This window comes from Acanthisitta chloris, unplaced genomic scaffold (assembly GCF_000695815.1).
Source record: "Acanthisitta chloris isolate BGI_N310 unplaced genomic scaffold, ASM69581v1 scaffold3107, whole genome shotgun sequence".
Lineage (NCBI taxonomy): Eukaryota > Metazoa > Chordata > Aves > Passeriformes > Acanthisittidae > Acanthisitta > Acanthisitta chloris.
Genome location: NW_008680810.1, coordinates 209,719 through 224,301, shown reverse-complemented (window position 1 = coordinate 224,301; position 14,583 = coordinate 209,719). Strand labels below are relative to the sequence as shown.

Here is a 14,583-nt window from a genome sequence, read left to right as displayed (position 1 = left end):
GGGAAGATGAAGATACATCCCGGGTAAAATACTTAACAGATCATCTTAACAGATCACAATGTATTATCCCCAAAGACTTTGTGTTAATTGTACTAAGTTTAAGAGTAAATGTTTAGCAAACAGATAAGCAGCATTCATTTTGTGTGATTTGGTCAACTGTGTGTTGTACTTCTGTAACTGGATGCAGCCATGAGCTTTGCACACACCTGAATGGCATTGGTTACACTTCTCTGCAGGCTCTGTTTGGTCATGTCCTGGCAACACACTGGCTTTTACTCTTTTTCTCCACCCAAAAATGCAGCTCATGTCACAGGACAAGCCAGGTTGAACAATGAGAGAAACTCTCAACTCCCTTAGCTCCATCCCATAGTCATTAACCTGAGTTAATTGAATCTACATTAAATGGATAAAGACAATTTAAGTTGTTTCCATGACCCCTTAACAGCAAAAAGATGAGAGCTCAGGGGTAATCTGGAGAGCACTACAATTGCTCCCTTTTATTCCTACTGGAGGAAAAGCAGCAGAACGTGCCAGGTGTAGGAACAAGTGTTTCACACTTTACTCCCAGCAGTACCTTCACATTTAGTATTGCTGTTACTCTTGTCATTAGAGCCTACTGACTCTAAAACGGGCAGAGTAAAAACTTCGAAGAAAGTCTCTCTTGATAAAAGGCATTTCTTTGCTTTTGGATCCCATTTGTTGACATTTCTAATTTTCTCATCTTAATAAACAAATGTTTAAATAATACCAGCATTATGAAGTAGTCCATACCTCCATTTGCATATCAAACTGATTTAATGCTCACTAAATTGTGTAACTGTTTTTCAGTACATGCTTTGTAGAGAAATGAAACCATTACAACAATTATTTCCACATTAATTAGATATTAGTGGGTCTTCTAGTCTCGTCAAAGTTCTACTGATTTAACTCTCTGGAGTGCAGACAGCCTACTCAAAAGAAGTTTACAGTAGTTTTGCAGACAAATAGCTCTCAAAGGAGTCTAACTGTTTCATTATGACAATAAAAGCAGCTTTTGAGATACTTCTAAGAAGACGTGTGCATGTACATCTATTAAGCAAGGATTTAACAAGAATGCAGATAGGTGCATGCGTATACCTATATTTGTGGATATAAAGAACATGTCATTTTGTTACTTTATTATTACTCTGATTTGACTTCAATGACAAGCTTGCATTTGCTATTCTGTCCTATTTGTAGACATTTATAATGGCAACCCACCCTTCTTTGCTGTAAACTGCACTGAAAGCTAATTGGCCTCACTGCCTCACTACTTGAGCTCTGTTCTGTTTAGGGCGAGCAGCTTTGTTTGCGTAGGTCAATCCTGATTTTTGTTTCCATGGAGAGGGAACAGCAAAGTGGCATAAGGTGCCAGGCCAGCAATTCTCCCACTTCCAGATTTAATGTACCAAGTCTAATGGACATACTTCATTCATTGTAGCCATAGTAAATTGTTACTCTATACCAGAGTTTAAAATAACCTCTAGTCTACAACTGAAGCCTGCCCTATTTACTACTTAACTGCATAAAAAAGCAAAGTAGTGTCACTACCATAGAAGAAAACACCACCTTGATATACAGGAAAAGTCCAGAAAGGAAGTCATATTATAATAATGAATTAATTCTTATTTTACTATTACAGCTTAGCACTGAGTTGAGATTATCATGATGTTATTTTACTCTGCTTCACTCTCTTTCATCTTCCTCTGTGTGGCCAGAGGGGCTGGTGTGCATGCCTATGTGACACATGGCCCCAGAACAATCCTTCCTGCAGAGGAGCATTCATCTTGTCTTCAGGCTCCAGTAAAATGTTGTTCCCCATAAAGAGTTTTTAAGGACACAGAGAGATCATGTCTTTGAATGCAATAGCAAATCTAATGAAAGCTCTCTAACCAGTCTCAGTGCCTTTGTCAGCCTGCTTGGAGTTGAGGGATGGTACCAGGAACTGTAACAAAATTAAAATGTAGGAATTTATGGGAACTACAGGATCCTGTGGCTGCACATCCTGGGAAAGTCTTTCCCTTTCTGTGCATAAGACTGTGGAAAATCAGTGACAAATCAGTTCACCATATCAAACACGTAAGTGACTGCGCTGATTTAAGGGATTAGAGGAATGACTGGTCCTGGCAGTCCTCGAGACACAGGCAGCAGTGAGATGAGAGCTGTTACAGCAGTTACCAAAATTCTGACATGAACATATTCCTCTTTGCTTTTTTTCCTTTCCCTGGCTTGCAGATTCCCTGAGCCTGGTCAGGACCTGCTCTCAGCAGAGCTGCAGCACTGGTTGAAAAAGATCCTATAGATTTCTCAAAATGATTCCAAGGCATTTATTAGGTAAATAGATGGTGAAGTTACAGCTGAGATACAGTGATCCCCCTGAAGGAACACAGATGTGAACACTCAAACTTTCTGAAAAAGTTGTTTTCTTTACTCAGAATATATACAGCAAAATGGAAACCAAGTATGTCTTAGCCTGAAAGAGCAAAATATTAAAATTCTAGGTAAAGACTTAGGGCAATCCCCTGGTGTTAAATGAGTTCATATGAAGCCCCAGAGCTGGATGGAGAAATGACAAATCCTCTGGAAACTATAAATAAACTACTTTTAGAGAATCTTTGTGAAAAGGCTCTTAGAGGTAATGTCTCCTGTTGCTGAAAGTCGAGATCGGGAACCTTGCATTCAGTTCAGGGAATGTGCCAGGAGGGGGAGCTTTCAGTTTATTGAAAAAAAAAAAAAAAAAAGCTGTATTAGTAATATTCTCCTCATTCATCTATATTAGACAAATTATGACTTGTGTCCAGAGCAACAGCTTCGATGCAAAAGAAATATCTCACGCCTCCTCAGCAAGAACCACATTGGCTGACTTCCATATCTGCACAAGATGGATGATGATTGATGCTGACTTTCATGACATGAAACATTTCTATCTCATTTTTCAGAACCATAAGAAGCCTGTTAATATCACCACCTGTTCATGCCTTTTTTTTTGCCTGTATGCAGTAGTATCAGCATGGCTTAGGAGCATTCAGAATGTCATGAAATCAGAGATAGGACTGATAAAACAGATGAGATTTTTCTTTGCAGTTTGTGATGGGTTTTATTTCTAGCAAGGAGTGCCTCAGTACAGATAAACTCATCGAACTAAACACCTGTAGAGAAATGCTTTTACACACAGCATCATACCCAGCCTGTCAGTCTGTGGTTACAGGTACTTATTCCCATTTGTCACTTAGATAAAGCAGAGATTGGAACAATATGTTTTGTCTTTATCCCAAGAAGAGCTTTCAGTATGCAATTAATACAGATACCATACATTTCTATGCATTCCTAGGATACCAATCATTACACTATCTAGTTATTAAACTGGCAATTTTGAGTCACAGAGGGAAACCTGCTCGTGCTGAAAGAGGCTTGTGTGTCTGAAAGCTTCTCTGTTTTTAAGCTGCATCATCTAGTCTATTAAAATATATTATACCTTTCTGCAAATGCTGTCTTATTATTATCCTTGGATTGTCATCTCACCACTAGCACGTTCTGCTACCTTTTGCTCTTGTGGAAAAAAAAAAAGGGAAGTAAATTATTCCTTATTTCTGGAAGACATTTGCAAAAAACTTAGTTTTGCATTATTCTCTAAAAAGGTCAGATTGAGCTAATTTTGTTCCATAATTAAGTCCTTCTACTGGAAATATTCCAATCATCAGCTGAACAATTGCTATTTTATATTCTGAATGGAGAGGTTATCTCTTCTTTTATCTCCTCCAGAGGAGCAGACTCTAATAGAATTATGGAAGTGAGGATGTGGTCTTTTGTGAGTTTAAGAAAGAGATTTATTAAGCTCATTTGGACCATTTCTCTGTTACACGTCTGTTAGACAAATATACAGAGAGTGCCACAACCAGGCCCTGTATTTTGTATTAAGATAAATTTTAATGCTTTATAGGCTTATCTGCCTGGGTAATGATTTCTGCCTGCCACTCAGATAAATCTTTTTCTAATATGATTCCAGCATTTTTGAAGAGTAAATAAAATAATGGAGTTGTGAAAATTAAAATATTTTGTTGAAAACCTTAGTAGATTGAATTATTTTAAGCTCTGGCCTAATTTGAATGTTCAAATTAATGCAGAGAGGGAGGACAAGACAGAATTTTTCTTAATGTATGGGACTGCTATAACCCAATGATGCAGTAACAGACCATGTGCAGGCTGGTGGGTATGAGTGTCACTAGAGACCCACATTTTGATGAGTTCTGTCCATATGAATGTTTGATAACCCAGTGACCTTTGTGGCTGGATGGAAGTAAGGGATAGAATGTCTTGTTGGACAAAAAAACCGTATCTGCCTGCAAGAAAATACACAGCCACAAATGCTACTCTGAAAATAAAACACAAGAGCATATAAAAACTGATCTGACATACTTAAAAGGCTTTTTCCAAGAGGTATGTCTCTGAAAGCTGTAACACTTCAGACTTTAATATTACACACCTGTTTGGCCATGTGTTATAATAATTTAGCTAGGTTTCCAGTTACAATTCCCTGTGCAGTCAAATGTCATCTTTTGTTTTGTTAAAAGCAAATGTTAAATTGTACAAGTATAAATGCATCAATGCATAGTGGAAGAATACAGGGCATATTTTGAGGGAAGAATTTAAATTCCTTCTGGATTGCAAGTTCCTTGCTTAGGACTTTAGTTCAACACCTTCTATTAATGGTAATTCTATTGAATGGTAATTGCCATGTACAGAGATTTTCCATTGCCCTTTAAACTATACCTACTCAGTTAGGTATGTGAGCAAAATAAGCAAATTTTAAGAGATATGGTTAAAGAGCACATTTGTTTTCATCTTAGACATCTCTCTTGAATTCTCACCATTTAACTAATCTGAATGAACTACATGGGCAGCAGCACTGTGAACATTAATGTATATGTGATATTCATGAAGCAGAGGATACTACTCCTCACTTTGCTGACCAGCACGTTATAATATTAACTGCATATTTTAGCCATGGATAAAGGGAACTCCCATAAGAAAGATGTAGGGGAATATGAACTATTCAGTGCATGAAAAATATTCCTCTATAGCCATCTGCAATGTACCTCTGCTTGAGAATCAGATAAGCAAATCTTCTCAAAATGCTGCTCAAGCAGGAGTTTTGTATGAAATTCATTTAATATACAGAAAAGTGACTGCAACATTAGCAAAGTTCTCATCTGTTTCTGTAGTTTTCTGCCATGTACAGATTAATAATAACATGAATGATTTAAAAAATGCAAGGTGTTAGCTTAACTCCATGAGATGTGCACAGTATGATGCTACATCATTATGCACTCTTTCTTAGCTGTTTGATATCATAGACTCACAGAATCATAGAATCATTTAGGTTGGAAAAGACCTTTAAGACCATTAACCCAGCACTGCCAAGCCCACCACTAAATTATGTCCCCAAGAGCCACATCTACACATCTTTTAAATCCCTCCAGGGAGAGTGACTCCACCACTTCCCTGGCAGCCTGTTCCAATGCTTGACAACCCTTTCCACAAAGAAATGTTTCCAAATTTCCAATCTAAACCTCCACTGGCAGAACTTGAGGCCATTTTATCTTGTCACATAACTTCTTGCCGTCAAGAAGAGGCTGATTCCCCACCTGGCTAGAACCTCCTGTCAGGTACTTGTAGAGAGAAATAAAGTCTCCCTCGAGCCTCCTTTTCTCCAGGCTAAACAGCTCCAGCTCCCTCAGCCACTCCTCACTGGACTTGTCCTTTAGACCCTTCCCCAGCTCTGTTGCCCTTCTCTGGACATGCTCCGGCACCTCAATGTCTTCCTTGTTTTGAGGGGCTCAAAACTGAACACAGGATTTGAGGCACCTCACCAGTTGAGGCACCTCACCAGTGCCCAGCACAGGGGGATGGTCACTGCCCTGGTCCTGCTGGCCACACTATTGTTGACACAAGTCAGGATGCTGTTGGTCGCAGGAGGGTTGTAGTAGGTGACCTTTAAAGGTCCCTTCCAACTCAAGCCATTCTACGATGCTGTACATTATTTCTATATTTTTACAAACTACTCACTTTCACATAGTAAGGTGACGTGACTGGTCACATAAATTGTTTGATAACTTGTATTTTCTAATGTCATATTAAACTTTATAAATTAAGAAAAACATCTTCCATACAAATAGCTTGCATTGATTTTTTTCACTCACAACTCTGATTTGCGATGTCTTAAAATTTGTGTTTCTGCAGTGATTGAGTTGTGTCCACCAAAATATCTGAATGCCATGTAACAGTGATTTAAATGATGAGGGGGACCAGGAGGGGGTTTGATATGAGGCCAGTTTAATTACAAGTATTCTAGAGCTGTGAAATTTATTTTTTTTCCTAATTTTATTAACAAAGATTCTCCTATAGAATGAAAATCTACCCCTTCAATAAGGCTGGACAATGTGAGTGACTTAAAAAGGACACCTCAGAAACTGAAGTGTTTTGCGCATAGTTGTTCTCACTATTCATAGAAACTCAGTCCCCTGGTAAAAAGCTAGGAAACAGCTCAACTATTTTAACTGATTTAATTAAGCTGTGTTCCTGTAAGAACAGTAGCTCAAGGTTAAGTGTACGACAAGTAACATGAAACAGCTGCAGTAATTCAACTTACCAAACTCTAAAGAGGTCCATCTGTGAGGTAGAAAAGCTTAAAAATACCATCAGTACCAACTTCCCTAGCCAGTGCTCCTGCCCCAGCAGTCAGCCTTTGGTAATTCCCAATCATTTCACCAAAGTGAACAATTTTCAGAATTGAATCAGTAAATACACAAACTTGTCACTATATCTTTTGGCATTTTGAAAGTATGCATGAAAAAAAGGTGTGTGATGATGTATAAACTTAGATGTACTTTTTCAGCATTGATCTTTTGCTGCTGCAATTTTTAACACTCCTCCCAGAGTACTAAATCCTTCGCATTAGTGAAGCGGCTGGAGCCTAGAAAAGGGTTGGCCTTCCCCTGTGGCTCTTTGAAACAATGAAATTTTTCCCTTCCTTGCATTTTACTTAATTTCCACTCCCATAAGAGGCTAAACAAACGGAACATTGCAAGGTACAGAAGTCCCTTACAGCTGTTTCAGTCTGGCATCTGTCACTTGCCAGCACTGATGCATTACAGCAAACTTCCAGTATAGAGGCAGATTGCAAAAAAGTGAAGTGTCCCACACCAGAGCACTTCATTCCACTGCCAGAGATGTATTGGCACAACTTCACTGGGTGCAATGCAGCCTGAAGCAGGTTAACCCTCAGGCTTTCTCCAAAACACAGCTTCTCTTTCACAGGCTTTGATGTATCAAAATGCTTTAAATGGAAAATAAAAAATAAAAAAAAATCTGGATGAAGCTAAATTCCTCTCCTGGAAAGACAATGCTCAGCTATCACAGAAGGAAGAAAAGTGCTCAGATTTCCTGTGATACACTTGGCATGCTGGGGCTGTTCAGCCTGGAAAAGTGAAGGTTGTGTGGAGATCTCATAGCAGCCTCCTGGTATCTGAAGGGGCTGACAAGGAAGCCGGAGAGGGACTCTTCATTAGGAACTGTACTGACAGGACAAGGAGTAATGGGTATAAAACTGGAAGAGGGGAAATCTAGGTTTGATATTAGGAAGAAAATCTTCCCTGTGAGGGTGGTGAGGCACTGGCACAGGTTGCCCAGGGAAGCTGTGGATGCCTCATTGTTCAAGGCTTGGTTGGATGGGGTTTGGAGCAACCTGGTGTAGTGGAAGGTGTCCCTGCCCATGGCAGGGGGTTGGAACTAGGTGATCTTTAAGGTCCCTTCCAACCCAATCCATTCTATGATGCTAGGATTCTAAGTATGCCGTAGATGTTGAAACAGTCTGAGATTGTAATTTGCAGCATTCTTTGAAGGCTGTGAGAAGTGGGTGACTGTCTTTGCCTTTAAAATTTCAGTAGAGAAGATAAAAAACCTGAGAGTGCTTTGAAAATCTTTAGCTGTCTCTTCTTCACATGGTCAGTGGTTATTTTCCATTCTTCCTTGTCTGTCATATCAGGACAGTTGTAAGCTGGCTCTGAAATTCTGGGTATTTTCAATGTGCAAGACAGTGTATCAGCCACTGGGACAATCCCATGCCTGCACATGGGGCTGTGGTATGGGGCAGGCTCCAGCATGGATAAAAGGGGCCCCAGCTGCTCTCTGCTTGTCAGCCCCGTGCTCTCAGTACAACACAGCCAGTCCCAGATGATCACCCACGAGATCAGCTCTATAGTAACTTATTATAGATGATCTTTATTGAAGTCAAATGAAAGCCTGATAACAATCTCAGATATATTTTGAGAGAACTCTAAGCTATAGGGCTAGTCCACTAGATGTGATCTTTAATAGTGATTTCTGGATATGCTTTAAAAGGAAAAAAGAAAAGGAGAAGGCAAGTCTCGTTTCAGAAATACAGCTGCAGATACTAATTCTATAAGATTTTAAGTGATATGTGCTGACATATATCAGAAAGCAGAAGCGAGCCTTAAGAACTGATGAATGACATTGTGGCATGGGTGGACACAAGAGGCAGCTGGAGTACCTGTAATTTGAATGTCTTCTTTAAAAAATGCAGGAAAAAGATGGGATTTGCTATAGGAAACAGCAGATATCTATGAATATTCTCATCTTTGAAAAACCAAGCAATTCTGCTGCCAGCAGACAGTATCTGCTTAAAAGCCTTCCATTAGGTGAAAATCACAGTTGTTAGTACATGGCTGAGTCATGCTCTAGGGCAACTCAAGGTTTATTTTAAAGCATTTTTAAGTTGCATACAAAGTTTTCATAGAAAATGAACAACATTGTATTACTGAGTGATACACTAGCAATGCTCTTATGAAGCACTGTCTGAGAGCTCTAACAAAAATATACATAAAATTGTCTTTAAAAGACAGCGTGGGCAAAACAAAATCTTATAGGATAATGTGTAGAATAATAAAAATCAAACACAGACTGATTCTTTCAAAATACTTAGCCAAACCCCACAGGATAAGGAAAGGCTACGTGCGTGAACAGAAAAGACCACAGCCAAATCTGACACCTGACTCTCCTACTTGTCAGAAGAAAGCAATGCCCCGAGGGAGAGATTCTTGTCTTCACCAGGATTGAGTGCACAGCTGTTCCAGAACTACTTACTTCAAGTAGTGCAATATGCAAAATTAAGTAGTCCACAGCACATTGCACCAAATATCTGTCCTGTACTATAGTCTCTCAGCATCCCCATTTTCAGCAGCAAGGTCAGAAACCAGGCATTAAGATATGATGGCCTTTCTTGCAATATCCCATAACTTTTAACTTTAGATGATACAATTAAAGGCAGCAGCCACAAACCTGGAAAATATGTTATAGAGGACAGTTAAGAAATATCAATGTTCTTAATGTGCACGGCTTTAAAAATCAAAACTGACCCCATAAAAATCTGCTTTCCATTTTCATTCAAGGTTTGGGCAAAATGAGTTATTATATGAAGATAGCCCAATGGGACTTGAAAAATCTTTCTACCCAGTATATTTGAGAAATTTTTGCCATATAATTAGCTGTGTCATGTGTGCAGTTACTTAGATCAGATTCAGCTTTCAAAAGCATCTTTTAAGTAATACATTTTAATTGATTATTGCATGCCAGAGAACAGTTTTTCTAACTTTGGCCTGGAAATCATCTTTGCTTTATAATGGTTTCTCTGACTGTACATTAGTGCATGTTTTCAGTAATAGCACAGTTTTTCAGAATTTTGACTATGTATTTCAGTGAGAGAAAGGATAGGTTTAATTTCTCTAGAAGGGAAATTTTATACTTTAGAAAGAAAAAAAAATCCTAATTAAGAGTTTCATTGAGAGGGACAGTGCCATAATTTTGGATACTTCTTCCTAGTGTTGAGGTTTGCAATGAGGGTCCAATCAATGCTAATACATATTCTATGAACTGATGAAAGGGAAGTTAGAAATCTTCATGTAAAACTGTATATGCAAATCACTAGTTAGAACCCTAGCAGCTATTTGGAAGTGCAATCTTTCAATCAGAACACAGAAATTATGGTGCTAATTTACTGTGAACTCAAATCTCCTTATTTGAAAATAAATAGAAAAGATTAACCATTGGACCAATTTATGAAGTACTCCATTCAGTATGTCATTGCTTGCATTCTTAAATCAGAACTGAAGGCCTCCTGAAAATATGTCGCTGTTCAGATAAGATTTCATTCAGGAAAGTTTTATGAACATTAGAGTACAGGTAGAGGTCAGACCAGATCAACACAAAAATGCTTTCTTGCTTTTGAATATGTGAGTTAAACAACATATGAGTCTTATATAATCAAGAACTGACTTCTGTGGCCTGCTCAGTGCAGACAGACCATCTAAATGTACTGGGAATTTCAATAAGCTTTTGTGAAAGCCTGAGAAAGAAACATTTTCTGTCTTCTTTTTCTCTTCCTCTTCTTTTCCTCTTCCCTTCTCTTTTTGCAAAGCTTAATCTTATTTAATCAGCATCAACATTATTCTTGGAGTTCAGTTATTCATGTGGATTTATATCTGTGTCCACTGTGCTCTTTGAAATACGCTTGGGGCACACCATGAATTTATTACTTGACAAATCCTCAGGAATACCTGGCAATATTTTTACCCCAGTGATAACAACCTGCCACACTCCCTCCAGACTCTCTGTGCCTGACTAACCCCTAGACCTACCTGTGGCATCACATCAACACTTGCTTCCCTGGTGCAATACAACGTGCAGCAGTACTGCAGGGATCAGGAAGATGACATTCTACTCTGTCCCTTTAACCTAGAGGCATATTTGTCTTACTGGAGACACTGTATGTGTGACTAGCTTAGCCAGCATATAGGAATAACTTCTGATAAAAAAAGTAAGCATAAAAAGCAGCAACCCAGTTTCAGTTTGAACTGTGAAGTGAGGCACATTGTAGCACATCACACCACCACTGTAATTACAACACATCAAGGTATCTATCACAGCAGCTGCCATTTGTGTTTATGATGGCAGAGATGCTGAATGTATTCTTACTCTGAGAAAATGACTTATCCAACACTGAGAGAGCTAAGAAATATAGCAGGTTTCCCACTTATACCTATGGACCTCTAAAAGTCTCTGGGCTACTTATTAGTGGCAAAAGATCACTCAGAAGAGCAAACCAATTAAAAGCAAACACAAACATACATTACAACCATTTGATGGAAAACTTGGAGATGTCTGTAACAAAAATACATTACAAACAACTATTTTCATCCGCAGGCTTGTGCTAGCGAGATTCTTACACTTTTTTCATTGCTATTAAGTGAACACCCAAAACATTTGTAAGAGCATACATGCCCAGATAGAGGCATCAAATCTAATTTTCTGGTAAATATCTATCAGTTCTGGTAAAATGTGAAGTAACTCAGAATTAACTGCATCAACATATGCCTGTTCCTTTCTTACACAGCATCCTGCCTCTCCTAGTACAACTCTTCCTTTCTGCTGTGTCTGAATTTCCTGTCCATATAGCAAGGTGCTTTATTTCTTCACTCTGCTGCCACACATATTTACTGTTAAAGGCAGAGAGCTGAAGAAAAGTCAAGGATGGGATGAGGGTAGCTGTTACAGAGATGGTAACTGCCATGTACCCAAAAAATGATTGCTGTTAAACTATTACTCCCCATCAGAATCCTGAGGGATTTGGCCACTGCTGATGGTACAGCTGCTAAAAAACCCAGTAGGACATAAAAGATATGTATCAATTTACAAATCACACACATAACTCCTGCCTATCTGTTCAGAGTAGTCTTATAGAATACCTGGTCATATGCATATCCCCTAACTTTTCTAGCAGTTATTTAAATAAAGATGTCAAAGAATCGTCCTTAGTCCAAGGAAGAGGAAGGAAAAAAACCTCAAATCCACACCAAGTTAATTGAGGCTAGAATTACTGAATCTTCATCTATTGCAGTTTCACATTGGTGCACTTCAATTAAGGCATAATAGGAGTGAAAAGTAATTTATACTTATAGATTAGATGTCTTCTGTGAAAAATCACTGATTAACTCACAGTAGGTTTCTGGAGTACCAGAAGAACAAATGTTGTACTCCGAGTTTCACTTTTCAGTTAGCACATTGATACCCCAAACGCAAAGCTGAAACACCTTTAAATAAAGGTATTGGTAAGAAATTCTTTATACACATGGGCACACACAGACACCTGCTACCAGCATGTTGATCTTCAGGAGTCACTAAATAAAGTTTAATTCACCAAGAAATTACCAACACAATCCTGTAGTGTATTCATTCACTGAAAGGCAACTTTTTTCACTCTGTTCTATTATAAATAGAGAATTCTTTGAAAGGTTGCAACCTCAACTGGTGAAGGGACTGGAGCACAAGTGCTATGAGGAGAGGCTGAGGGAGCTGGGGGTGTTTATCCTGGAGAAGAGGAGGCTCAGGAGAGACCTTACCACCCTCTACAATTCCCTGAAAGGAGGTTGTAGTCAGGTGGGGGTTGGTCTCTTCTCCCAGGCAACCAGCAGCAGGACAAGAGGGCACAGACTCAAGCTCTGCCAGGGGAGGTTTAGGTTGGATATCAGGAAGAAATTTATTACAGAGAGAGTGATCAGACATTGGAATGGGCTGCCCAGGGAGGTGGTGGATTCACCATCCCTGGAGGTTTTCAAGATGAGACTGGATGTGGCACTTAGTGCCATGGTCTAGTAATGATGGTAGGGTTGGACTTGATCATCTTGGAGGTCTTTTCCAACCCAGTTGATTCTATGATTCTATGTTGCATCCTTTCATTCTACTCCACAATATCATACGCATTACCACTGCATCACCTGAAAATGATGTACTAGGCTCATTGCTCTTCTAAATCTAACTAATTCTAGTCAAGTCAAGAAAACTTGCCTTCAAACCAAGGATGGGCATAACTCCAGGCCTTTAATCTTGTGAGATATATAAAAGCATCACTTTAGTAACTGCATTCATAGATACAGCATCAAACATACAGCATCAACAAAGTGTCTAAACTAAGTAATATTTAATGGGTAGCATAAAATAATTGATGTTTTATATAATTAAGCATGTGAGATGACTGCAAGATGAAGTAAGATTCTGAAAATCTTTGAAAAGAAAAATGCATGTACATATGCCATCCAGTTCCAAATAACTGAGATTGCTCTACATTTAAAGATTTCTACAACAAATACAGTGAAAGAAAACCAGAATCCAGCTGAGGTAAATACACTGCTAAAGATGCTAACTTTGCATTTACTGCCCCTATATTCAGTCCACAGCATGAAGCCAGTTATTCAGTAGTGCCTAGTTGGAGAGTATCACAACAGCCCCATCCAGAATGGTTAGTTTCACCTTTTTGCCATAAGATTACAGAAACCTGCTAAGTAGTCAGGTGGGGAAAACTAATCCAACAAAACTTAAATTAGTTCATGTTTCTGTCATGCATTTTAAAGTCTTTTTTTTTTTGGAAGCTGTTCTGTAATAATAATGTCATACTTTGATACGATAGAATTACATGGCCTTTGAGTATGAGGATTCTTTTTTGGGGAGAGTAATATTCTTCAATTACTCACATCTGGATTAATTCATATGTCTTTAAGCTTACAATACCCACTTACAGCCAAACAGAGAGAAGGAACACCAGTCAGAGGTCTCAGGGAACACATTCTGAGCCCTGAGCAAGAACTGAATTTATGCAAAATGGTCACGTCTAACAAAACATTGCTCAGAAGAGGACAAGAATGTCAAGCACTTCTATAAAGCAGCTAAGAAACATTATGGTAAAGAGGGGCTCACTGAGAGGCATCACTTCTCTATTTTGCTGTTACAATTCTTATAGCTTACTCCAGAGGGAACTAATATGCACAGGATTCACACGGTAAGTAAAATGGTGCTAATTTGTTTTTAATACTTAAGCAAATACTACAGGTTCTAAAGGCACTTTCTCAGCCTCAGATGAGTTGGAAAATCTAATCTGTGCTAATTTTCCCAAAAACAGATGGTACATGAATTAAACTGTGTAGACCCTTTTAAGCTTCCATTCTCGCTAGGTCCCTTTTGGGATAACTAATGTTCATTTCTTAGGGCTCTATCCTCCTGCACTTAGTTCTCTTAAGTAACTGAGAACAGTCTCCTTAATTGCATAGGAAGATACACTCAAGGGGAGAAAAGTCACAGAATTTAGGCCTTCAAGGGATTATGTTATATATGCAAAGCATGTTACTAAACCCAATATTTTTTTCATGGACAGCACAATGCTGTGTTATTTACAATGGCCAAATATTCCATTTCAGTCCAAGAAATATAATTAGCTATGGAAAGCAGGATTATGCCAGTAAACCTCACTCATGAACACCTGTTGAAGGCAGGAGGTATGAACTCATAGGAATAATGACCCCCTCATCTGGGAATAAAGATTGTAGACAGTAAGTATTAACAGGTGATTTTAGATGTTTTTTACTATAAATAGCTTAAAACCCCACCACAGCCCTGGGCTTAACTATATTAGAGAAGTAACAGAGAGTGTTCTTAGGGGCT

The 14,583-nt window shown here is 38.7% G+C and overlaps 1 protein-coding gene across 1 annotated transcript in view; it reads right to left on the bottom strand.

Moving 5' to 3' along the window:
* Nucleotides 1-14,583, bottom strand: part of NLGN1 (neuroligin 1) — a 210,465-nt gene that overhangs the window by 9,678 nt on the left and 186,204 nt on the right. The gene's annotated exons all lie outside the window — the stretch shown is intronic.